We start from the raw sequence: 24,611 nt of genomic DNA, 5'->3' as shown, positions 1-24,611 counted from the left end.
TGGGTGAAAATATTTCTTCTCCACAATGCTTACCATTTTTATGCTGTGTACCTGTTGACATCACCAGTTGGGGGAACAGACCCTTTCTGTTCAATATATCCGAGTTTATGGTTGTTTTATATACCTGGATTAAAACACCCCTCAGTCACCTCTGTTGTAAAGAATTCCACACACAATCAACTCCATCGATCTTTCTTCATAACTAGCAGAAGCCTGGGCATCCCACGTATAAAGATGAGATTCTGATGCATATTTGGGTCCAATACGGGTCTTGGTGCTTGGTGGATATGTTCAGTGGTACAGCAGACCTAATGACTGGAGATATTTCATCTTTGCAGCTTTTCTCCAACTTCACAGCTTTCCTCTATGCATTTCACCACTGAGACATTTTGCATCATTCTTCGTTTGGGACCTCTCTCTTGATAGTACTACAACGGGTGAACCTACCTGGTGTGGAAGCTCCAGACGATATTGTTCTTTGAATCAATGGAGAATGGAGACCACTCTGCCACAACAAGGTGATGCTCCTTCGAGAGGTTCTCATAACTGGACTTCTCTTGTCCTCAAAACATCCTTGAAAACCTTTGCTCTACCACGTATAGTCCTTTCAAATCCATCCTGGTAAGCAAAGGTGGTGAGCAAAGATCTGTTCAAGCCTAACCAGTGTTGTATACAGATGTAACCCATTCTTATATTCTGTGCTTCACCCAAAGAAAAGTATTCAGTGTTACTTCTTAGCCATTTTACCCATCAGCAGCACTACCCTCAGGAATTAATTAATCATTTTTAAATGTCTTACATTGCACATTAAAGCCTCAGTGTTGTGCCCCAGCAAAGGAAGGATTCCACAACTGCTGTTCCTTGTTGCAGCAGTTGTGACTCGGTATACAGAAAAATATACTTCTCACCCCAATGTCTTTAATTTCTTCAAGGTGATGACTCAGTCATAGAAGTGCATGAATCTTCTAGCTACACACTGTGTTCTGTTAATAAAGTGACTCCAACCCATAAGAGATGGTTATGCCGCAGATTTAAATTTTTATTGTCAGGGTAATCTGTCACATATGCAGGCAAAAGAGAGATTATACTTCATTTGCATAAACACAAGAAAATCTGCAGATACTGGAAATCCAAAGCAACACATACAAAATGCTAGAGGAGCTCAGCAGGTCAGGCAGCATCTATAGAAATGAATAGGTAGTCGACATTCCGAGCCAAAACCCTCCTTCAGGACTGAGGGGGAGAAAGCCATAGTAAGAGTGGGGGAGGGGAAGTAGGCTAGCTGGAAGGTGATTGGTGAAGGCAGGTGGATGTGAAAGGTAAAGGGCTGGAGAGGAAGGAATCTGATAAGAGAGGAGAGTGGACCACAGGAAAAAGGGAAGGAGGAGGGGCGCAGGGGGAAATGATAGGCCGGGGAGGGGGAATATTATTTTACTGGAAGGAGAAATTGATGTTCATGCCATCAGGTTGGAGGTTACACAGATGGTATATAAGGTGTATCTTGATCGTGTCCTGCATGTTTCTGGCACAATGCCTTACCTCAACTATTGTGCTGATATACAATTTTTTAAATGTTCTTCAAAAAGTAAGGTATGAAAGGTCCACATCCATCATTTATTTACTGAAAGATCATGCAGTTCTCATTGTGGCCAGTTACATCTTCCTTCTCATGTGACATTAGAGGGCAATTCGTGTTGTTTTTCCCAAGCATATTTACAGGAAGTTACAACAGTTATCTGATGAGTGGTGTTCACTAGTAACATAACAAAACAAATCTTATACAGTGGCATGCAAAAGTTTGGACACCCCTGGTCAAAATTTCTGTTACTGTGAATAGCTAAGCGAGTAAAAGAAAAACTGATTTCCAAAAGGCATAAAGTTGAAGATGACACATTTCTTTAATATTTTAAGCAAGAAAACTTTTTAATTTCCATCTTTTACAGTTTCAAAATAACAAAAGAGGAAAAGGGCCAAAAGCAAAGGTTTGGGCACCCAGCATGGCAGTACTTAGTAACACCCCCTTTGGCAAGCATCAGAGTATGTAAGCACTTTTTGTAGCTAGGAAGAGTCTTTCTATTCTTGTTTAGGGGATTTTCACCCATTCTTCCTTGCAAAAGGCTTCTAGTTCTGTGAGGTTCTTGGGCCGCCTTGCATGCACTGCTCTTTTGAGGTCTATTCACTGATTTTCGATGATGTTTAGGTCAAGGGACTGTGAGGGTCATGGCAAAACCTTCAGCTTGTGCCTCTTGAGGTAGTCCATTGTGGATTTTGAGGTGTGTTTAGGTTCATTACCCTGTTGTAGAAGCCATCCTCTTTTCATCTTCAGCTTTTTTACAGACAGTGTGATGTTTGCTTCCAGAATTTGCTGGTATTTAATCAAATTTATTCTTCCCTCTACCAGTATATGTTCCCCCTGCCACTGGCTACAACAGAAGCCCGAAGCATGATCACTCCACCCCTGTGCTTAACAGTTGGAGAGGGGTTCTTTTCATGAAATTCTGCACCCTTTTTTCTCCGAACATACCTTTGCTCATTGTGGTCAAAAAGTTCTATTTTAACTTCATCAGTCCACAGGACTTATTTCCAAAATGCATCAGGCTTGTTCAGATGTTCCTTTGAACCTTTTGAATAGAATTTTTTGGCCACAATGAGCAAAAGTATGTTTGGAGAAAAAAGGATGCAGAATTTCATGAAAAGAACCTCTCTCCAACTGTTAAGCACGGGGGTGGATCGATCATGCTTTGGGCTTGTGTTGCAGCCAGTGGCATGGGGAACATTTCACTGGTAGAGGGAAGAATGAATTCAATTAAATACCAGCAAATTCTGGAAGCAAACATCACACCATCTGTATAAAAGCCGAAGATGAAAAGAGGATGGCTTCTACAACAGGGTAATGAACCTAAACACACCTCAAAATCCACAATGGACTACCTCAAGAGGCACAAGCTGAAGCTTTTGCCATGGCCCTCACAGTCCCCTGAGCTAAACATCATCGAAAATCTGTGGATAGACCTCAAAAGAGCAATGCTTGCAAGATGGCCCAAGAATCTCACAGAACTAGAAGCCTTTTGCAAGGAAGAATGGGCGAACATCCCCCAAACAAGAATTGAAAGACTCTTAGCTGGCTACTAAAAGCATTTACATGTTGTGATACTTGTCAAAAGGAGTGTTACTAAGTACAGTACTGCCATGGAGGGTACCCAAACTTTTGCTTCGGGCCCTTTTCCTTTTTTGTTATTTTGAAACTGTAAAAGATGGATATAAAAAAGTTTTCTTGCTTAAAATATTAAAGAAATGTGTCATCTTTAACCTTATGCCTTTTGGAAATCAGTTCATCTTTTACTCGCTTAGCTATTCACAGTTACAGAAATTTTGACCAGGGGTGCCCAAACTTTTGCATACCACTGTAACTGTTTCATAACAACATTTGCCAGCAATTACTGTGGGTTGCAGTCAATTGAAAGGAAAATTCCAAAGCTTCAGCTGGAAAATGTCTACTTCCCAATTTCTGTTGCTCTGCCAAATTTCCCATTGGCCTCTTTTCCCTTTTCCTCTGATCAAAGCAAATGGAGATGGGATTTTGAAGTTTCTGGATTGTTACCAAGCACAGATTTTTTTTACATACTGTAGGATATCTTTGTGAAAAATTAGAAGATGTAAAGAACATTCCAGTAAAAACTAGCTGCTTAACAAAAAGGATGATAACTGAGACATGCACAAATCAATAATGTTCCATACAAGTCCAACGAGAGCAAATGCATCTGCAGCCGTGGGTGAAGGAATACTTCTGTGTAAAGAACCCTTGTCAAGGATATCATAGGTATTATTAGTGAACAACAGAAGAACTTTAAGAAAGGGAGTGGATATTGCAGATTATGTACTTATGCAATATATTACTGAAGGAATCTCATGGAGTACTCAAGCTTCTTGATCTTTGCAATAAACGATTTTCTGGAGGAACTCAATGACTTGAGCATCACCTACAGAGAGAAAGGAATTGTCGACCTTTCAGATTCAAACCCTGCATCAGGACTAATAGAGCGTGTCTCACAGATGCTGCTTAACCCTTTGAGTTCCTTCAGCAGATTGTTGCTCCAAATTCCAGCAGTCTCTTGTGTCTCTGGTCAATTACTCAGACATTACAATAGCCACCTTCTTAATTCCTCTTATTCACTACTCCTTGGACAAAAAGAATACCTATCTTTTCTGCTCACCTTCTAGTGCTGCAGCTTAAACTACTACAGGCCATCCAGAAACTCTTCCTTCCATTAACTTTATTTGGTGAAGTAATGTCAAATATGATCATTCTTTGCTCCTTAACATATATCACTTGATATACTTCAGCATTACCAAACATAAGACCATAGGACATAGGAGCAGATTATTCCCATTCCTGAGGGCAAGAGCACACCCAAAATATTATAAGGATGTGTGTGTGTGTGTGTGTGTGTGTGTGTGTGTGTGTGTGTGTGTGTGTGTGTGTGTGTGTGTGTGTGTGTGTGTGTGTGTGTGTGTGTGTGTGTGTGTGTGTGTGTGTGTGTGTGCGCGCGCGCGTGCGTGCGTGCGTGCCCTTAACTCCTGGTGGAGTTGTCGGGGCGTTGACATGACAAGCTTTTTTTTGGTATGCTCATCGTATGGTATGTCTTGGGCATCTGAAATCTGGCAGAGCCCCTCCCTGGATATAATGATGTTGGTCTTAAAATGACAATCAGCAGCTTACATCAGACTGGTGTAACCTAGGCTCAGCTCCATTTTGGATTGGAGTCAGTGTCATCGGATTTCTACAAGCTTTTAAGCACCTGGTCATGACCCTTTTTCCAATACTGTGATCTACGGCAATCTGCCAGGTAGTTTTAGGTTGTGTAATGTAGTTCCTGACATCTAGAATTGCTCAGGTTCTCAATTAAATATTTGATTCTCTTATGAAATAAATCAACAGTGAAGCAAAGCACTCACTATATTCGTGCATATCATTAAGGGAACAAATAAGGAAACAAATCTCTTGATGACTATTACAAAAAAAAGAACATCTCAAAATCTATTAATATTATACATCATCACCTTTGCATTAAGTTAATTATTCTGTTTTTGCTGATGTATCAAGAGTCAAAGTTCCATCTAGTTTTACGTTTAAGCCAATTCAAGGTAAGTAATTATGAGGCTCAAAGGTCAATCATTTAGATAACTGCAATGTTCATGCGTATTTTTCATGAAGATCCTCCACAATTGATGTATATAAGTTACTTATATGTGTTTTTTCACCTCGGACTTCCTTTGCATTTTGAATGTAATTAGTTAGTTACTGCCCGTTATGCTGCTGGCATTTAAGGCAGCAATGAAGGTCTTCCATCTCTGTCTGTCTTCGGCCATCTTCTCTATTGTGCCCCAGGTGTGGCTCAGGGTCCTCATTTCTGCCTCCACGGTACGGCACCCAGTTGTCTTCGGTCTCCCACATTTTCTTTGCCCTTCAGGGGTCCAGTGAAGTGCTGTCTTGGGCTACATCCACACTGGACCAGATAAATCCGTAACCGAAGCTTTTTCTCTTCGTTTCGACCCTCCATCCACACTGAAACAGCACTTTCCTCCCCCGAAAACGGAGCTTTTCTAAAACACTCTCTAGAGTTTTTAAATCTGAAAACGCCGGTTGGGCGTTGTGGTGTGTACGGGGTAATAGGAAGTTTTAAAAAACCTGCTATCCCTTTCATCGGTGAAGAGACTATGGCTGTAGGAAATGTTCCCATGGTGACCCCTCTGTGGGACTGGGGAAGACGTTGGTGGGGCCACCCGGGCTGTGTGTGTCCATATGTGTAGCTATTGTAGTGGCTGTGAGGCTGGTATTGTGGCGGTGCAAAGTACTGGGGGGGGGGGGGAGCTGTCATATTCCACATCATTGCAAATCCCTCTGCAACAGAGTTAGTCAGTTTTTCAATGTTCGTGTTCAGCTGGGTCATACTGTCCGTGACCTCCCTGTCGGTTGCCTCCATACGCTCCAGTATTTGTTTTTTTTAGTTTTAAGTCCTCCTGCATGAGAGCCAACAGCTGTCCATTGTTTGGCAATTTCCTTTTAAGTTTTTCCAGTCTGTGTCACGTACTCCGTGACGGGGATAAAGAAACCAGCAGAAATAGAAAACACTTTGGAGTCTCGTATTGCTATAAACTACTAATATTTTAGTAACTACGCAATACAGTAATATCAATGTAAATAAATCACACAGGTTAGCATTGAATATACATATAAGTACGCAAATCAGTAAGTGTGGACATGTATGTATGATGACCAAGCTTCTTTAAGTCTAGGGGTAAAAAGATACAGTCTTACGATGTTGAGTAAAGTTCAGTTCTGTTCTGTTCGTGGTATTTAGTTGAGTAGTGATGGAGAGGGGGAGAGAGAGTTGAGACTTCAGGTGAGCTGATGCCGTCGATCTTCTCGTCGTCCTCCGAAATCCTTTACAGGTCACCAACTGTGACTTTAACCAGGGGGACCAGTTTTCCTGTGGTGGAGCTATCACCCCGGCAAGGGTGGACACATAGACAACTCCCCACCAGTCAACCCCTTCTCCTTCGCTGGAATAGCAATTTGGATCGATCCGCCTGATCAATCCTCCAAAACCCACTTTCTCTGCGGGCATAACAATGCTCATTCAGAGTCCAGATCATGTGTCCTGAGGTCTGTATCATCTGACCTCCTATTTATTTCTCTGTGCTGAGCATCGCCTGTCATTCAAAGAGTCCCTCCTTCCTTTGTCTGCAAAGAAATGCAAGCAGGCAACCTGTCCTGTCCTTGAAAGTAACATCAACAACCAGCCTTTGGTCACCATAGCAACTTTCGAGCTGCTCGGTGCTGTCTCCAACTCTAAACTCAGTAAAAATCCAAAGTTACTTCCAATGCCTTAAAGTGACAGTCCAACCGTTAATCTTCGTGTCTCTCTCTCTCTCTCTCTATCTATCTATCTCTCTATCTCTCTATCTATCTCTCTCTCTATCTATCTCTCTCTCTATCTCTCTATCTCTCTATCTCTCTCTCTATCTCTCTCTATCTCTCTATCTATCTCTCTCTCTCTCTCTCTCTCTCTCTCTATCTCTCTTTTCAAAAGCAACACCGGTGGTAATTAACTCTGTCTCTCTCTCTCTCTCTCTCTCCTTTCCAAACAAACCATCAATGATGAATGTTTCTCTCTGTCTCTCTTCAAACAGTTAATAGGGGCACTCCTGGATCCCCTCACATCTGTAACTGGACAAACACGCACCAAGTATACCGTTTCCTCTTCGCTTGTTTTCTGTAGATGTGTCCTGCACATGCTCAGTAGTAGGAGATTTGTCCAAGTACCCCTTTTAATGTGGATGGAGGTATTTTCCAAAACACCTGGTGTGGATGACTCTTTTTTATGCAAAACCGGCATTTTCAAAATTATCTGGTCTAATGGCAGGGTTTGAGGGTCAGCACAACATTGTGGGCCAAAAGGCCTGTAATGTGCTGTACTATTCTATGTTCTATGTTCTATTGTGGATGTAGCCTTGATGATGGAATTGGCCTCTCTTCATATCATGTGCCCAATCTATCCTCAACGTTTCCTCATGATGACTGTGGCCATGTCTTCTTGGTGACACTGAAGGAGTAGGGCGTGAGTGGAGATCTTGCTTGGCCAGAAAATATGGAGATCTTTCAAAGGCTCATGGTGTGGAATGATGACAGCTTGGCAAGGTCATTCTCTGTCATGCACCAGCATTCTGACCTGTACAAGAGTGTGGACAGAACGCAGCTCAGACACAGATTCACCTTGCTGCGGATGCTGTACTTGGCTGATTTCCATATGTTGCTCATTGATCTGAAGATGATTCTAGCTTCACTGAGTCTGCATTGAATGTCGTCGTTGGTCCCACCATCCTGCTGAATGACACTGCCCTGGTAGGTGAATCTGTTGGTGCTTGGTAAATCGACGAAGGGAGGAGGAGACTCTACATTGAGGGTCGTGGTCTCAGTCTTTCTCTGGCTGATTCTGAAGCCAACCTGTCCACCAAAGTCACACGGGTGCTGAGTTTTCCCTTGCATGTGCTGATATATACAGTATGTGATAGTAATGCGAGATCATCCGCAAAGTCAAGGTTTTCTAAAGTAGAGAACAGAATCCACCTAACGCCTGTCTGCTTATCTTTCAGTATTTACCTCATAAGCCAGTCGATCGCCAGGTTAAACAATATCACCAACATCACACAGCCTTGCCTGACTCCTTTCTCGTCTTCAAAGCTCAAATTGCAATCCCCAACTGTGCAGGTGTGCAGGTAAATTTAGCATAGAAACTCCAGATAAGCTGGACAATTTTGGAAGGGATCGCATATGATCTGAGAATTCGCCAGTGGCTGTCCCCGTGGATGCCATCAAAAGCCTTTCCAAACTCTACAAAATCAACATACACTTGTCTCTGCCACTCTGCACACTGCTCTATGACGTTATGCAGCATGAAGACCTGGTCGACACAGCCTCTGTTCTTCCTGAGGCCAGCTTGTTCCTTCCTCCAGCACACATCAACATTATCGGTAATCCATTGGACAACCAATCGACAGATGGCGCAATAGCCACTGCTCTAGATACCGTCCGTACACATAGAGACATAGAAAAGCTACAACACAATACAGGCCCGTCAGCCCACAAAGCTGTGCCAAACATCCCCTTACCTTAGAACTACCTAGGCCTACCCATAGCCCTCTATTTTTCTAAGCTCCATGAATCCATCCAAGAGTCTCTTCAAAGACCCTATCATTTCCATCTCCACCACTGCTGCCGGCAGCCCATTCCACGCACTCACCACTCTCTCAGTGAAAAATGTACCCCTGACATCTCCTCTGTACCTACTCCCCAGCACCTTAAACCTGTGTCCTCTCGTGGCAAACATTTCAGCCCTGGGAAAAAGCCTCTGACTATCCACACGATCAATGCCTCTCATCATCTTATACACCTCTATCAGGTCACCTCTCATCCTCCCTCACTCCAAGGAGAAAAGGCCGAGTTCACTCACCCTATTCTCATAAGGCATGCTCCCCAATACAGGCAACATCCTTGTAAGTCTCCTCTGCACCCTTTCTATGGTTTCCACGTCCTTCCTGTAGTGAGGCGACCAGAATTGAGCACAGTACTCCAAGTGGGGTCTGACCAGGGTCCTATATAGCTGCAACAGTACCTGTTGGCTCTTAAACTCAATCCCACGATTGATGAAGGCCAATGCACCATATGCCTTCTTAACCACAGAGTCAACCTGCATAGCAGCTTTGAGTGTCCTATGGACTTGGACCCCAAGATCCCTCTGATCCTCCACACTGCCAAGAGTCTTGCCATTAATACTATATTCTGCCATCATATTTGACCTACCAAAATGAACTGCCTCACACTTATCTGGGCTGAATGCCATCTGCCACTTCCCAGCCCAGTTTTGCATCCTATCAATGTCCCACTGTAACCTCTGACAGCCCTCCACACTATCCACAACACCCCAAACCTTTGTGTCATCAGCAAATTTACTAACCCATCCCTCCACTTCCTCATCCAGGTCATTAATAAAAATCACAAAGAGTGGGGGTCCCAGAACAGATCACTGAGGCACACTACTGGTCACCAGCCTCCGTGCAGAATATGACCTGTCTACAACCACTCTTTGCTTTGTGTGGGCAAGCCAATTCTGGATCCACAAAGCAATGTCCCCTTGGATCCCATGCCTCCTTACTTTCTCAATAAACCTTGCTTGGGGTACCTTATCAAATGCCTTGCTGAAATCCATATACGTACACTACATCTATGGCTCTACCTTCATCAATGTGTTTAGTCACATCCTCAAAAAATTCAACGGTTCTATGGTTCTAGGCTCATAAGGCACCACCTGCCTTTGACAAAGCCATGCTGACTATTCCTAATTATATTATGCCTCTCCAAATGCTCATAAGTCCTGCCTCTCAGGATCTTCTCCATCAACTTACCAACTACTGAAGTAAGACTCACTGGTCTATAATTTCTGGGCTATCTCTACTCCCTCTCTTGAATAAAGGAACAACATCTACAACCCTCCAATCCTCCAGAACATCTCCCGTCCTCACTGATGATGCAAAGATCATCGTCAGAGGCTCAGCCATCTCCTCCCTCGCATCCCACAGTAGCCTGGGGTACATCCCGTCTGGTCCCGGTGATTTATCCAACTTGATGCTTTTCCAAAAGCTCCAGCACATCCTCTTCCTTAATATCTACATGCTCAAGCTTTTCAGTCCGCTGCAAGTCATCCCTACAATCACCAAGATCCTTTTCCGTATTGAATACTGAAGCAAAATATTTATTAGGCACCTCTGCCATCTCCTCCGGTTCCATACAGACTTTTCCACTGTCACACTTGATTGGTCCTATTCTCTCATGTCTTATCCTTTTGCTCTTCACATACTTGTAGAATGCCTTGGGGTTTTCCTTAATCCTGTCTGCCAAGGCTCTCCTAATTTCATTTTTAAACTCCTTCCTGCTAGCCTTATAATCTTCTAGATCTCTATCATTACCTTGTTTTTTGAAACTTTCGTAAGCTCTTCTTTTCTTCTTGACCAGATTTACATCTGGAGAAGAAGGATGCCCATGTGAGAATGCTGTTCTTGTATTAGAGTTCAGCCTTCAACACAATAGTTCCATCCAGGCTCGACAAGAAACTCAGTGACCTCGGCCTTGACTTTGCCTTGCGCAGCTGGATCCTGGACTTTCTGTCAGATCGCCAGCAGGTTGTAAGAGTGGGCTCCCTCACCTCCAACCCTCTGACTCTCAACACAGGAGCCCCTCAGGTCTGTGTACTGAGTCCCCTCCTTTACCCCCTGTATACCCATGACTGCATTGCCACACACAGCTCCAAGCAGCTAATTAAATTTGCCGATGACACTACATTCATTGGCCTTATCTCAAACATTAATGAGGTGGCCTATAGGGAAGAAGTCATCTCTCTGACACAGTGGTGTCAAGAAAACAACCTCTTCCTCAATGTCGCAAAAACAAAGGAGCTGGTTGTGTATTACAGGAGGAATGGAAATGGGCTAACCCCTATTGACTTCAATGGATCTGGGGTTGAGAGGGTAAACAGCTTCAAGTTCCTCGGCATCTACATCACCGAGGATCTCGTGGTCTGTGCACACCAGCTGTATGGTGAAAAAGGCACAACAGCACCTCTTTCACCTCAGATGGTTGAGGAAGTTTGGTATGGACCCCCAAATCCTAAGAACTTTCTACAGGGACACAATTGAGAGCATCCTGATTGGCTGCATCACTGCCTGGTATGGGAACTGCACCTCCCTTAATCCGCAGAGAATGGTGCATACAGCCCAGCGCATCTGTAGTTGTGAACTTCCCATGATTCAGGATATTTACAAGGATAGGTGTGCAAAAAGTGCCCGCAGGATCATTGGGGACCCGAGTCACCCCAACTACAATCTATTCCAGCTGCTATCATCCGGGAAGCGGTACCGCAGCATAAAAGCCAACAGGCTCCGGGACAGCTTCTTCCACCAGGCCACCAGACTGATGAACTCACACTGATTTAAGTGTACTCTATATTACACTGACTGTGTTATTTATTATAAATTATAAATTACTATGATTGCTCATTTAGATGGAGACGTAATGTAAAGATTTTTGCTCCTCATGTATGTGAAGGATGTAAGAAATAAAGTCAATTCAATTCAATGACTTTGGTGAGAATCTTGCTGGACACTGACAGAAGTGTGAGGCCATGCCAGTTGTTGCAACCACTTAGCACCTCTCTGTTGGGGATCCTAACAATAACTCCCTTTGTCCAGTTCTTGGGTACTTGTCCCCGTTCCAGATTATAGTAAACAGTGGCTGCAGAATGGCTGCTGCAACCTTTGGTTCAGCTCTGAACTGTTTGGCGTTCGTGTCCTGGAGCCTTGCTGTTCTTTAATGATTTAATCACAGCAACAATATCCTCTTTCTTGGGTGGATTTGCGTTGATGTCAAGGTCCTCTGCTGCCTCTCATATGTCAGGTTCTTCATTTTGTGGTCGTCTATTCAGTAAGTCTCTGAATTACCCTGACCATCATGCTGCGTGCTCTTACTTTGAATATAATTGTACTATATTTATCAGAATTACGATAAAAACTTAGACCATAAGACGTAACTTAACTATTATGTGCCCAAATTGCAGTATGGTATCCCTGTGTTTGGACTTTAATGTGCATCAGTGAAGGGAGTGGCTCTTTCACATATTGGCCACTGTTAGGGGAAGCCAGTAGATGAATATTGCTGCTATTAGCAGATTATTAAAGGTGTATCTCTCTCACTTAAGGCACAATTCAGGACAGATCTGTTTTGTCACTTTAAGATTCAAGATTCAAAATTGTTTATTATCATTCTTCAGTACACAAGTAAAGGGGAACAGAATAATTGTTACTAAAAGTACGAAGAACTCAATAAAAACACAGTAAAATTCATAAATTTTATATACAGTGTATAAAATGATTATATGTACAAAAGATGATGTTAGCTACAGGAGTGTCTGCATAATCTGACAGGAAATGATAAAGTAGTGGCGGGACAGGTTATTGGATGCAGGTATTGATCAGATTGGCCGTTCTGGTGTCCTGCCATGGATGCTGCATAGCCTCTTTGGTGATGGGACAGTCAGTCTCCGAGCAGGGTGTGTGGGATCCTTTATGATTTGGCTGGTCATTTTCTGGCATCTTTCTGTGTATTTGTCCTTAATGGCAGGTAGGCTGGTGCCAGTGATGTGTTGTGCAGTTTTAGAGCCCTCCTGTCTGCTGCAGTTCAGTTTCCATACCATACGGTGGGGCAGCATGTTAGGGTGTTCTCCACTGTGTATCTCTAGAATGCCATGAGTATTGATCTCTATAATCCAACCCTTTTCAGCCTCCTCAGAAAGCAGAGGAGCCTTCTTGGCTTTGGAGGATGTTCCCTGGAACATAAGAGATTTTGGCAGACGTGCACCCCACAGGTTTCCACTGCTGAGCCGCCAATGATGCGAGGTTTCCTGAAGCTGATAACCATCTTTGTCTTGCTGACAACGAGGAGGAGGTTATTTGCCTAGCACCTAGGCTCAAAATGTTCCACCTCCACTCCTTCCAGTTAGTTGTATATCCATCAGTACTAACAAACTGGTATACTTTGGGTGTCTGGAGTTTGTACTGAAGCCTTAGGAGCAGACAACAGTAATGAATATTCAAAAAAGCTCTGCTAGTTGGGATGTACTGCCACTGTACATACGTAATTCTGTAAATTTATCCCCCTCCCACTTTCAAATCTCTTACTAGCTCATCTTTCATTTAGTCCTGACGAAGGGTCTCGGCCCGAAACGTCTTCCTAGAGATGCTGCCTGGCCTACTGCGTTCACCAGCAACTTTGATGTGTTGCTTGATATTCCAAAGGTAAGCAGGTGATTGTGGCAATTGAAAATGTAGTTAATCATTGATTGTTATCTAGTGAAGTTTAAGAGACTACTAGACAGGTACATGGTGGAATCTAAGGGGGGGGCTTATATGGGAGGCAGGGTTTGAGGGTCGGCACAACATTGTGGGCCGAAGGGCCTGTACTGTGCTGTACTGTTCTATGTTCTATGTACTATCTTTGTGTTGAAGAAGTATAATATATTGTGTCAAGAGACTGAGATTATCTTGGATTCTCTGGGAATTTCTCTCTCTACTGGACTCCAACCCTAATAAAATCACTTAATCATTTTTATACAATCAGCCTTAAATAGCTTTATGCAGCACAGAAGATATCTAGCTATCACTTAAGTGTGTTGTCTTGTTCAAAGAATTTAACAATAACATCTCTACTTTTCCCCCTAGTCCTGTAATTATTACTCCTATAAATATCATTCTCTTCGTACAGAGTATATAATTCCTTTTCATTATATTCTTGAAATTGCCCTTGCTATAATTTCAATAAGTACATTCTTGATAATAACAACCAAACATGCTCTCTTACTGATTATCGCTTTGCTAATTATTTTATATTAGTGTCTCTGGTTAGCAATCCCAACATCCTCTATCAAAATGTCCAAGTTCTTTTGAGCCCCTATTGAATCTGCCCTTAAATGTTTTCTGGTCTAAACCAAACAGCTGAAGACACAGCTCCAAAACCTTGATATCCTTTTCAAAGGACACTACATTGATTGGCCTAATCTCAAACAATAACGAGGTGGCCTACAGGGAAGAAGTCATCTCTCTGACACAGCGGTGTCAAGAAAACAACCTCTCCCTCAATGTCGCAAAAACTAAGGAGCTGGTTGTGGATTACAAAAGAAATGGAGACGGGCTAACCCCTATTGACATCAATGGACCTGGGGTTGAGAGGGTAAACAGCTTCAAGTTCCTCGGCATCCACATCACCGAGGACCTCACCTGATCTGTACACACCAGCTGTGTGGTGAAAAAGGCACAACAGTGCCTCTTTCACCTCAGACAGTTGAGGAAGTTTGGTGTGGGCCCCCATATCCTTAGAACTTTCTACAGGGGGACAATTGAGAGCAGCCTGACTGGCTGCATCACTGTCTGGTATGGGAACTGCACCTCCCTTAATTGCAGGACTCTGCAGAGAGTGGTGCGGACAGCCCAGCGCATCTGTAATTGTGAACTTCCCATGATTCAGGACATTTACAAAGACAGGTGTGTAAAAAGGGCCCATAGGATCATTGGGGACCCAAGCCATCCCAACTACAATCTATTCCAGCTGCTACCATCTGAGAAATGGTACCGCAGCATAAAAACCGGGACCAACAGGCTCCAGGACAGCTTCTTCCATCAGGCCATCAAACTGGTGAACTCATACCGATTTGAGTGTACATTAGTCTATATTACATTGACTGTTCTATTTATTATAAATTATTATAAATTACTATGATTGCACATTGCACATTTAGATGGAGACATAATGTAAAGATTTTTACTCCCCATGTATGTGAAGGATGTAAGAAGTATAGTCAGTCAATTCAATAAAGCGTGCTGCCAGAAATTGAACATAGTTGTCATTACTTTGATCTAATCAGTCCTAATGAAGGGTCTCGGCCTGAAACATTGACCATTTACTCTTTTCCATGGAAGCTGCCTGACCTGCTGAGTTCCTCCAGCATTTTGTTTGTGTTGCAGTGAATTATGAGGTTGTTTTCTTGTTGAAGTTCATTCTCAGGATACGATACTGAAGGCCAATATTTGATAACGTAAACACGAGGAATTCTGCAGATGCTGGAAATTCAAGCAACACACATCAAAGTTGCTGGTGAACACAGCAGGCCAGGCAGCATCTCTAGGAAGAGGTACAGTCAACGTTTCAGGTCGAGACCGTTCGTCAGGACTAACTGAAGGAAGAGTTAGTAAGAGCTTTGAAAGTTGGAGGGGAAGGGGGAGGGGGAGATCCAAAATGATAGGAGAAGACAGGAGGGGGAGGGATGGAGCCAAGAGCTGGACAGGTGATTGGCAAAAGGGATATGAGAGGATCATGGGACAGGAGGCCCAAGGAGAAGGAAAAGGGGGGGGGGGGGTGGAAGAAAAGAGGATGGGCAAGGGGTATAGTCAGAGGGATAGAGGGAGAAAAAGGAGAGAGAGAGAAAGAATGTGTGTATATAAATAAATAACGGATGGGGTACGAGGGGGAGGTGGGGCATTAGCGGAAGTTAGAGAAGTCAATGTTCATGCCATCATGTTGGAGGTTACCCAGACGGAATATAAGGTGTTGTTCCTCCAACCTGAGTGTGGCTTCATCTTTACAGTCGAGGAGGCCGTGGATAGACATCTCAGAATGGGAATGGGATGTGGAATTAAAATGTGTGGCCACTGGGAGATCTAATATTTGATGTCATTTCTCAGCTGGTCTTTGGATGGCAGTGTTGAGCCTTCTCCTTAAATCAAATTGATGAAGATACCTCCTCCCATTCTGGCTTTTCCAAATTGGACACACTATCCAAGTCAGGCTGGTGTATAAGTGGAAGACAATTTGAAATTAGTGCATGCTATCCTGTGGTTGCTAGAGTGGTGATGTGTTTCTTTGATATTTTTATCTATTACACAACTGAAATAATTCTATTAAATTAGTCCACTGAAATAAAATACTGTAGAAGCTGGAAACTAAAGTGAAAACAGAAAATTTGCAAAATATGTGAAGGAAGCGCAAATTAACATCTTAGGTCCAAATGATTTTTATCAGAAATGGAACAGTTAGACATAAACAGGTTTGAAGATGCAGAGAAATAAATGATGAGAATTGTGTAGAAGGAACAAAATGTAAGATCTGTTACAGGGTATGGGCAAGAATATTGAAATGAAAAAGGGGGTGATAAAGTAACGTAATAAAGTACTAGAGGAGGAGTAAATGCAGAACAACCATCTGAAATAATAATAAAAATTAAAGAACTGAGAAATTTAGGGGCTGAGGTAAACAATAAGAAACAGTAAGGGGCATTTATTATTATGCAAAGCGAACTAATGGGGAGCCAAGACAATGAGTACAAAAACAAGGAAGTCATGTATAACTTTTGACAAGGTCCCACACAGCAGATTGCTTTTGACAAGGTCCGACACAGGAGATTAGTGTGCAAACTTAAAGCACACGGTATTGGGGATAAGGTATTGATGTGGATAGAGAATTGGTTGACAGACAGGAAGCAAAGAGTGGGAATAAACGGGACCTTTTCAGAATGGCAGGCAGTGACTAGGGGGGTACCGCAAGGCTCAGTGCTGGGACCCCAGTTGTTTACAATATATATTAATGACTTGGATGGGGGAATTAAATGCAGCATCTCCAAGTTTGCGGATGACACGAAGCTGGGCGGCAGTGTAAGCTGTGAGGAGGATGCTAAGAGGATGCAGGGTGACTTGGATAGGTTGGGTGAGTGGGCAAATTCATGGCAGATGCAATTTAATGTGGATAAATGTGAGGTTATCCACTTTGGTGGCAAAAACAGGAAAACAGATTATTATCTGAATGGTGGCCGATTAGGAAAAGGGGAGGTGCAATGAGACTTGGGTGTCATTATACACCAGTCATTGAAAGTGGACATGCAGGTACAGCAGGCAGTGAAAAAGGCGAATGGTACGCTGGCATTCATAGCAAGAGGATTCAAGTACAGGAGCAGGGAGGTACTACTGCAGTTGTACAAGGCCTCGGTGAGACCACACCTGGAGTATTGTGTGCAGTTTTGGTCCCCTAATCTGAGGAAAGACATCCTTGCCATAGAAGGAGTACAAAGAAGGTTCACCAGATTGATTCCTGGGATGGCAGGACTTTCATATGATGAAAGACTGGGTTGACTAGGCTTATACTCATTGGAATTTAGAAGATTGAGGGGGGAAAATCCTAAAGGGATTGGACAGGCTAGATGCAGGAAGATTGTTCCTGATGTTGGGGAAGTCCAGAACGAGGGGTCACAGTTTGAGGATAAAGGGGAAGCCTTTCAGGACCGAGATTAGGAAAAACTTCTTCACACAGAGAGTGGTGAATCTGTGGAATTCTCTGCCACAGGAAACAGTTGAGGTCAGTTCATTGGCTATATTTAAGAGGGAGTTAGATATGGCCCTTGTGGCTAAAGGGATCGGGGGTATGGGGGGAAGGCTGGTACAGGGTTCTGAGTTGGATGATCAGCCATGATCATACTGAATGGCGGTGCAGGCTCGAAGGGCCAAATGGCCTACTCCTGCACCTATTTTCTATGTTTCTATGTTTCATAATTAATTGGCCCAGATATAATTGGAATAATGCATATGCTTTTGATGATCTTCTTTAGGAAGAATGCAAGAAGGTTTCAGTGAGACTTTGATAGGATGCAGAGCTGGGCTAAGAAGTGACAGATAATGTTTTATCCAGTTAAGTGTGAAGCGATACATTTTGGCGGGTCAAACCTGAAGGCAGAGTACACGGTTAATGGAAAAAATCTTAGCAATGTGGAGGAATAGAGAGAAATTGGGATCCATATCTGTAGATCCCTAAAAGTTACTTATAGGGTGCTTAAGAAGGCGTATAGTGTGTTGGTCAGGGGATTGAGTTCAAAAGCAGCACGGTAATGTTGTAGCTCTATAAAACTCTGGTTAGACCACACTTGGAGTATTGTGTTCCGTCCTGGTGCCTCATTATAGGAAGGATGTAGAAGCTTTAGAGGGAGTGCAGGTACTTAGCAGGATGCTGCCTGGATTAGAGATCGTCTTTTAGAAGGAAAGGTTAAGCGAGATTGTGACGAAGGCCTGTCACTGATTACGGACGGCACATGGCACACTCAGTAAAGCACTCAAAGGGTCATCCACACACATTATTCCTCTCTGTTATTGTGGTGGGTGCATGCATCACAATAAATCAACAGTCACAATTTTACACTCATCCCCAGCAGTAATAGGTATGAAAAAAAGAAACACACTATGTCACAGTTCAATTATCTTAGGTCAATTTATTCATATTCATCTTTCCAATAAGTGTTCCATAAAAGTGTTATGTTAATTTGACATTTCTCTCCTCCACAGTCACTGGGTCTGAAACCGAGCTGCTGCATAGAGCTGTCTTGTATAGAGGCGGCAGCAACCTGCACAGGTGTGCTGATGGTGGAGGATACCATCTTTAACTGGGACAAGGATTATGTTACCTAAGTACCCATCTTGTAGTAAAGTTTTGGATTTATTTAAATTATTTAACTGGGAAATGGTGACTCCTATGATGAGGTATATGTGTTTATTGTGAGAACTGCCAGTAGAGTTTCAGATTGTGTGAAATGGAAGATAATTGAGTTAATTAGCTTTTGGTTGGTCTGGGGGGTGGGGCTTAGCAGTATAAACCTCGGGTTACCAAGGCTTTGGGTTTTTGTTTTTTGTGTTTAGTCTGAGGGTGGCTGTTAACTAGACAGGTGACAATTGCAAGCTGTATATATATTGTATTTTTTTTCTTTTTTTTCTTGTTTTGATGTGGACGTCCAAGTTTTCGTTTTTCCACTATCTTTGTAAATAAAAGCACCTCAATCTATTTTTGCAACTCAAGCCATCTTGTTATTTTTCTTAGACAGTTGACCCACAGTTTTTGTGACATAGGGCTTTTCTCTTTGAAGTGAAGTAGGATGACTTGATAGAGATGCACAAGATGTTAAGAGGCATAGATAGAGTGGAGAGTCAGCACCTTTTAGGCAGAAATGGCTAATACGTGAGGGCGTAATTTTAAGGTGATTGGAAGAATGTATAGGGGGATGTCAGAGGTTGGTTTTTAATTAGAGAATGGTGGGTGCATGAAACATGCTGAGTGGGGTGGTGATAGAGGCAAATACATATGGACATTTAAGAACCTCTTAGATAGGCACACTGTTGAAAGAAAAATGGAAGACTATATGGGAGGGAGGCATTAGATTGATCTTGTAGTAGGTTAAAAGCTTGGCACAAAGTCATGGGCCAAAAGGACTGTACTGTGCTGAACTGTCTGATGTTTTATGTCTTAAGCATATACCAAGGCCAACAGAAGGCCACAGAAGACATTCGTTATGATGCCAGGGATCAGATTATTTCTCTACATGGAGAAAAACAAGAAGTTAGTCTCTTTACTTTAACACAAAAAAGTCTGGGGAGATTTTAAGAGAAGTGCTGTTGAGTCACTTTACTTCACCATCGCATTCCTACTTATGAGCTTCCTGTCTGCATTGTCCATCATTGTTCTAACAAGGCCCAATGCAAACCTGAGGGACAGTATGTTGTTTTCCATCTGAGTGTACTGCAACCTGCAGGATAATAGCAAATTCTCCAACCTTATGTAGCTCACTCTTCTCTCTGTCTGCCTCACACTGACCATTTCTGCCAGTCATCAGTTATTGTTTTTCTATTTGTATTGCCTGCCTGCTGGACATGTTCCATAATACTTACAGTACTGACAAAGAAGCTTACAATGCTGATAGGAAAAAAAATTTAAAATCCAGGTGCTATTCCTCAACCTTGCATTGTTAGAACAGTAGCGACGAATTAAAAGGGCAAGCAACAGAAAGCTTGGGGTCACTCCTGCAGACCGAATGATCACGCAATCTGCATTTGGTTTTTTCAATATGGAATAGACTACATTGTGATCATCGAATACAGTACACTAGATTGGAATAAGTGATGGGAAAAGAAACAATAAGAATTATTGCTTCACATGGAGAGACAGTTATATCCCTGGGTGTTGGGAAGGATAGAGGTGAAAGGACAAATGTTGCATCACATATGAGGCCACTCTCGGGGTGGAGGAGCAACACCTTATATTCCGTCTGGGTAGCCTCCAATCTGATGGCATGAATGCCGATTTCTCCTTCTATAGAACATAGAAAACCTACAGCACAATACAGGCCCTTCGGCCCACAAGGCTGTGCTGAAATTGTCCTTACCTTAGAAATTGCCTAGGGTTACCCATAGCCCTCTATTTTTCTGAGCTCCATGTACCTGTCCTGGAGTCTGTTAAAAGACCCTATCGTATCCACCTCCACCACCGTCGCCGGCAGCCCATTCCACGCACTCACCATTCTCTGCGTAAAAAAACTTACCCCTGACATCTCCTCTGTACCTACTTCCAAGCACCTTAAAACTGTGCCTTCACGTGCTAGCCATTTCAGCCCTGGGAAAAAGCCTCTGACTATCCACACAATCAATGCCTCTCATCGTCTTATACACCTCTATCAGGTCACCTCTCATCTTCCGTTGCTGCAAGGGAAAAAGGCCGAGTTCACTCAACCTATTCTCCTAAGGCACGCTCCCCAGGCAACATCCTTGTAAATCTCCTCTGCACCCTTCCTATGGTTTCCACATCCTTCCTATAGTGAGGCGACCAGAACTGAGCACAGTACTCCAAGTGGGGACTGACCAGGGTCCTATATACTGTAGCTGCAACATTACCTCTCGGCTCCTAAACTCAAACCCACGATTGATGAAGGCCAATGCACCGTATGCTTGCTTAACCACAGAGTCAAATTCTGATAATTTTTTCTCTCCCCCTCCTTCTATTCTCCACTCCGGCCAAGAGGAGACCATGGACTAACATGTCGGTATGAGAATGGGAATCGGAATTAAAATGTCTGGCCACCAGAGGGTTCCACTTTAGGCGGTAGTCCCCCAGTTTACAACAGGCCTCACCAATGTCGAGGCGGCTGCATCAGGAGCACCAGACACAAACAGATGATCCCAGCAGATTCGCAGGGGAAGTGTTGCATCACCTGGAAGGACTGTTTGGAGCTATGACCGGAGGTGAATGGAGGGGAGGTGAATGGAGGGGTGAATAGGGAGGTGAATGGAGGAGAGGTGAAAGTGTAGGTGAATGGAGAGGTGAATGGGGTGGTGTGTCACTTAGGCTACTTGCAGGGATAGTGCTGGGAGTGAAATTAATGGGGAGGTATGAATGGACAAGGGAATTGCAAAGAAAGCAATCCCTGCAGAAAGGGGAGCAGGGGAGGTAAAGATATGTAGATATGTTTAGTGGTAGGATCCCTTTGAAGATGGCAGAAGCTGTGGAGGATGTGTTGGATGCGGAGGCAGATGGGGTGGGAAGTAAGGACAAGAGGACATCTATCACTGTTAGGGAGGCAGGAAGATGGGGTGAGAGTGGATGTTCGGGAAATGGAGGCAATGTGGATGAGAACAGCATCAACAGTGGATGAAGGAAAATCCTGTTCTTTGAAGAAGGAGGACAATCTCTGATGCCCTGGGAAGGAAAGCTGCATTCTGGGAACAGATGCAGCAGGGGCCAAGTGACTGAGAAAAGGGAATAGCATTTTTACAGGAGATGGTGTGAGAAAAGGAATAGTCAAGATAACTATGGAAATGGGTAGGATTATTAAAGATCTTGAAGATGGAGAAAGAGAGATCAAGAAAGGGAGGGGGAGGTGTCAGAAATGGACCAAGTGAATTTCAGGGCAGGCTGGAAGTTAGAAGCAAAGTTGATTAAATTGACAAGCTCAGCATGGGTGCATGAAGCAGCACCAATGCAGTTGTCGATGTAGCACAGGAAGAGTTAGGGAGCATTACTGGGGAACTTTGGGTAACTTGATTTCTCAGTATCAGTCACCCATCTAAAATATTAGCTTAACTTATATTTTTCTCCTTCCCTGATGTTTCCCTGGGAGGGAAGGAATGCCCAGCCCATCCCGCTGGACTTGTTCCCCAGTCTTGTATTCATTCCTAACACATCCTTGTCATGTTCGTGTGTCTATGTTCTCACTCCCTAACTGCTCTCATCCACTTACTGACCAGATAAAATCTCTCTAAGTCTCTCCAACTTCTGGAAATCATTTCCCCTTTCTCCCTCTCTCTTTTTCTATTCCACTTCTGGAAATCATTTCCCCTTTCTCCCTCTCTCTTTTTCTATTCCCATTCTGGTTACCCTTTCTCCCCTTCTCCTCAGCTGCCCATCACCCCTCTCTGGTTCCCCTCCTCCTTCCTTTCTTCCATGATCCCTCTTCTTCAGCCTTTATCTCCCTTACCTTCCACTTTCCAGCTTGTTAGTTCATCCTCCTCCCCCTCACCCTCACCTACACCTGCCAACATGTTCCCCTTCCCCTCCCCCTCACCTCCTATTGCTCCCATTCTCTCCAGTCCTGATGAAGGGTTTCAGGCTGAAATATCGACTGTTTATTCCCCTCCAGAGAAGCTGCCCAACGTGCTGAGTCCCTCCAGGCACTTTGTGTGTGTTGCACAAGACTTCCAGTATACTCAGAATTTCTTGTGTTTGTAGACAAATTTTTTTTTTGCAATTTATTCCCATGGTTAACCAGGCATCATCCAATCAGAGACCATCCCTGCACCACACCCTCAGTCCAGCTTCACCAGTGTCTTTTGTCCTCCATTCTAATAAAGGACTTTAACCGGAATTGTTGACTGTTTCTCATCCTAACAGATGCAGATGACATTCTGAATATTTTCAACAATTTTTTTTTGTGTGAATGTGCTGGCAATTGCTTTATTAGACTACATTTTAATGGAGCTATTCCCCTTGCCCTACTGAGAAATAATTCAATTTTGATGAATGGTACCAAACTTAAAGTGTTAACTATTTTTCCTTCTCTGCTGTGTGTTTCTAGCATTCTCTGTCTTTATTTCAGATATTCAACATTTGCAGATTTTAGATTTTCATGGTGTTAAGTACAAGTTGTTTTCATGTGGCATTAGGGAAATTGATTTAGGAGTTCTACCAAAAAAAGAGACAATTAAGACTTTATGAATACATACAAAATGCCTAACCAGTAATATTTTAAATTGCTCTTATAAAAGTTACTCGTAAAGCAAACTTTTGTTGGTGCGTTCTTGGTTAGGCCTGGTTGTTCCCATTCTCTGCAAACTGGGCTCATCCAAGCCTCTGCATGAGAGTCTAACGTCTCAACAAATCCCATTCATCATTCATCCATTCTGTGATCTCTCCGTATTTTAATTCTTTCTTCATATCTCATAAATACAGATCCTGTTGCTGATCTTAGATTCAGCTGCCGAAGCACCACACCCTACAATTACCTCCTTAAACCTGTCCAATTCCCTTTCCTCTTTCAAACTGCTCATTAACGAATCATTCTGACAAAGCTTTCAGTCATTTACCCTGAAATGTATGTACAGTTTGGCATCACAGTTTGTTTATTAATTCCCCTATGACATACCTTGAGTTTTTTTTTATTTTTTAGGGTAGTTGAATGGCTTTTCCTGTAGTAAAACTCCACCACAGAATCATATACTGTTCATCACACATCCATTCTCTACTAATACTTTACAATGTCCTGTAAACCCAGTTCTAAACCTATCAGGGTGCAATGACTCATCAAAAACCCACTCAACAATGGTCAGTTTCAGTTCCACACAGAATCTGAACTGTGAAGGGAAGTGATCTTTGACATCATGGTAGTATCAACCCAAGAGTGGGATCAGAAAACTCAAGTAAAGATGAAATCACCACCAATCTAGTTGAAACCAGTTTCATACCTGCTAAGAGATGGAATGATTGTGGTTGCTGGAAGTTAATGATCAATACTTCATGACACTACAGAAATCTTAGGCCAAAATATAAATGGTTTACTTCCCATCATTAAGCCAAAAGGAGGGAAATTTGTTAATTAAAACAAAGGTTCAGCTTCATTATCAGTCCACGGATAATGAAACAACCTTTGTTTGCTGGAAACAAGATCTGGAAAGTAACCATACTTGTGTTGTTAAGTGGCAGGCAACTTTAAAGCCATACAAGTAAACCTTCAATAAAATATGGGCACCACACTCCAGCACCCCAAGTTCAATCCCGACCTCCGAGTCTGTCTCTACAGAATGTTGCACATTCTCTCTGTGGCCATGTGGGTTTCCTCTGGGTGCTCTGGTTTCCCCCGACATCCCTAAATGTACAGATCAGTAGATTAATTGGCCATAAGACACAGGAGCAGCATTAGGTCATTCAGCCCGTCAAGTCTTCTTCGCCATTCTAACATGACTGATCCCAGATCCCATTCAACCCTATTCACCTATCCTCTTACCATATCCTTTGATGCCCTGACCGATCAGGAAACTATCAACTTCCACCTTAAATATACCCACAGATTTGGCCTCCACCGCAGTCTATGGCACAGCATTCCACAGATTCATTATTCTCTGGCTAAAAAGATTCCTCCTTACCTCTGTTCTAA

The 24,611-nt window shown here is 43.0% G+C and overlaps 1 long non-coding RNA gene across 1 annotated transcript; it reads left to right on the top strand.

Moving 5' to 3' along the window:
* Positions 1-5,052: 5,052 nt before the first annotated feature.
* Positions 5,053-18,965, top strand: LOC140202193 (uncharacterized). The gene is made up of 3 exons (XR_011887029.1): positions 5,053-5,145; positions 13,310-13,407; positions 18,487-18,965. It is a non-coding gene; the product is annotated as an uncharacterized lncRNA (long non-coding RNA).
* The last annotated feature ends 5,646 nt before the right edge of the window (positions 18,966-24,611 follow it).

This window comes from Mobula birostris, chromosome 8 (assembly GCF_030028105.1).
Source record: "Mobula birostris isolate sMobBir1 chromosome 8, sMobBir1.hap1, whole genome shotgun sequence".
In the NCBI taxonomy this organism is placed as follows: Eukaryota; Metazoa; Chordata; class Chondrichthyes; order Myliobatiformes; family Myliobatidae; genus Mobula; species Mobula birostris.
Note: the sequence above shows the minus strand (reverse complement) of the source record. Positions and strands in the feature narration are given on the sequence as shown.